The sequence below is a fragment of the Schistocerca serialis genome, chromosome 8, assembly GCF_023864345.2.
Source record: "Schistocerca serialis cubense isolate TAMUIC-IGC-003099 chromosome 8, iqSchSeri2.2, whole genome shotgun sequence".
Taxonomy (NCBI): Eukaryota; Metazoa; Arthropoda; class Insecta; order Orthoptera; family Acrididae; genus Schistocerca; species Schistocerca serialis.
The window spans coordinates 237,301,061-237,303,756 of record NC_064645.1 but is presented as its reverse complement, the minus strand read 5'-3'; positions in this window follow the sequence as shown (position 1 = coordinate 237,303,756).

Genomic DNA, 2,696 nt, shown 5'->3' with positions numbered 1-2,696 from the left:
AAGGACCCTTCTTTTAGTCAAGTTTAGTCTCAACAGTTCTGTTCAGTACCTCATTAGTTACGCAATCTACCTGTCAAATCTCCAACATTCTTCTGCAGCACCACAACTCAAAAAATTCAGTTCTCTACTTGTTTAAACTGTTTACCGTCCATGTTTCACTTTCATACACGACTTCACTCCAGACAAATACCGACAGAAAAACCTTCATAAGACTTAAATCTATATTCGATGTTAACATATTTCTCTTCTTCAGAAGCACTTTTCTTACAATTGCCAGTCTACATTTTACAACAACTCTACTTGCCCATCATCAATTATTTTGCTCCCCAAATAGCAAAACTCACGTACTACTTTAAGTGTTTCGATTCATAATGTAATTCCCTCATAATCATCATTCGACTGCATTGCATTATGTGCATTTTGTTTTTGTTGATAATCATCTTATTCCCTCCTTTCAAGACACTGTCCATTCCATTCAACTGCTCTTCAGAACCCTTTCTTGTCTTTGATAGATTTAAATTTCGGCAAACCTCGAAGTTTTTATTTCTTCTCCCTGTTAAATCCAGCCTAGTCGTCAAATATGAGGTGTCTAGGAAACCTGCTTTCTCGGATCGCTAGACAACATTCAAACAAATCGAATTAATGAGTTCTATTACAAAATGAAAGAACACAAATGTGTATTGTGTAGTCAGCCGGGGCCTAGAAACGACGGAGGGGCTTCATCCCGCTGTAGCCCTCAGTGGTTCACAACGCCACACTAGGTCTCAGCAGTCCACCCATCTCACCGCTGTCCCATGTCGAGTACAGGGTTATTGTGCTGTTTGGCCCCTAGTGGAAAATTTGGAAATTTAAAGTTTTCAGTTTTTATCTTGTCTGGTTCTCTGAAAATATTTCAAAAGGAAATGAAAACATGAAGTTAAAAATTCCTTAATTTTTCCTACCTTTTAATTCATTTATGTAATTAGAATTTTGCATTCTATGTTGTGAATCACAAGTAAAGTTCTTTTTACCTTACATAATAACATATGCATCTGTATCATTTGGGATATATTCATTAAAGAATACACATAATTCCATTGTTGTTTTTTGAACAGTTAAAACATTCATTCTTCTAGTCATATTAATTACATAAGTAACATAATTCTCAATAAAATTGAATGGGCTCACATTTATATTATTATTTAATTTGGTTATTCTATTAAAATCTCCAAAAAATCGTAATCTTTTAACAAGTTATTTTGTGAATCAAGATTCCATAATTAAAAATTATTTTCTTTCATTTTTAACATAGATATTTTGTAATTAAGATGATCAAATAAAGAAGAATCATTTAACTGGTTACTTTTTCGATTGGGTTCAGAAAACAACGAAAATAAACTTAGGAGTATCAAATTAGGTAGAATTATAATAATTAGTAATATCTAGTTCAAAATTTGTTTTTCCCTGTAATCCAGTAAATTCAGTTGTTTGGAGTTTGAAGAAAGGAATTGGAATTTCTTTATTTTTAAGTCTTTCTTGTTCCAGTCCAAGTGAATATTCTGGCTGAAATTCAACAACAGTAACTCGAATTTCCATACGTTTAACCAATTTTACCTTCTTTTGGAAGTGTAGAATTATCATTTTTAGTAGTCCAATGAAGAATAGAATCTTCTTGATCTTTTCCCAAACTCCAAGTAAAAATTACAGTTAAATCATCTTCAAACATAATTTCTTTATAATCTTTAAAAATTCCTCCAAATAATTCTAATTCTTTGTTTACTTTTATTTCTTCCTTTGTTAAGAATATATCCTTCCATATTTAATTCATTCGATAGGTAAGAAGTTAATGGAATAAGACTTGAAGAAGAAATAAAAGGATGTTCAGTTCTAGATAAAATAGTTTCCTTTTTTAATTACAACAACAAACAATTTTAAAACATAATTATCAATTAGTGTAATATTTAATTTACCATTATATGCAGAAAAATCAGCTCCATCTGTGTGAATAACACCAAGAGTCATGTAAAGTTGTGAAGAATTAGGATGAATCCAACTATTAAGATTAACTTCTGTTTCCCTGTTAGGCAGATTTAAATTATATTTAGCTTCAGCATTAACAGGCAATGAGTAAAATCGATAACTTTTGATATGGTTCATGATGTATCAAGGGAAATTTTTCAATTCATTTCTAAAACAAGTGTTACATAAGCACCATTAATGTCAATTAAATTATCATTTTCATCAGTATAGTAATTACTAAATTCTGAATAGTAGAAAAAAGTGGAATATTTATAGGACGATTTGGTTCATAAATTATTTGATGGCCAAATTCAGAATTACGATTAAGTGAAGCAATAATATTAGTTTTGTAACAAAGGTAATCATTATGTTTAACAAACATTCCATCAGCCAAATTAATATTTACATTATTTTATTCAACTTCTTCAAACCATATTGAGCAACAGGAATTTCGTTTGTTTCTAGACCACAGTAAAGTTTATTGTTTTTCGATGTAATATTTAAAGTTAAAAAATTTGTTTAAAAGCCAACTAATAAAACGTTTTTAAAAATTTCTCTTAATGGAACAGTTAATCTTTCTTTCACAAAAGATGAGTTATCACTCAGTTGAAATAATCTACTCATTTATATTAGTAAAAAGTATACAAACAAATGAGAATTCTGGAAAAGAAATTAAAAAACAAACTTGGTAAACTTTT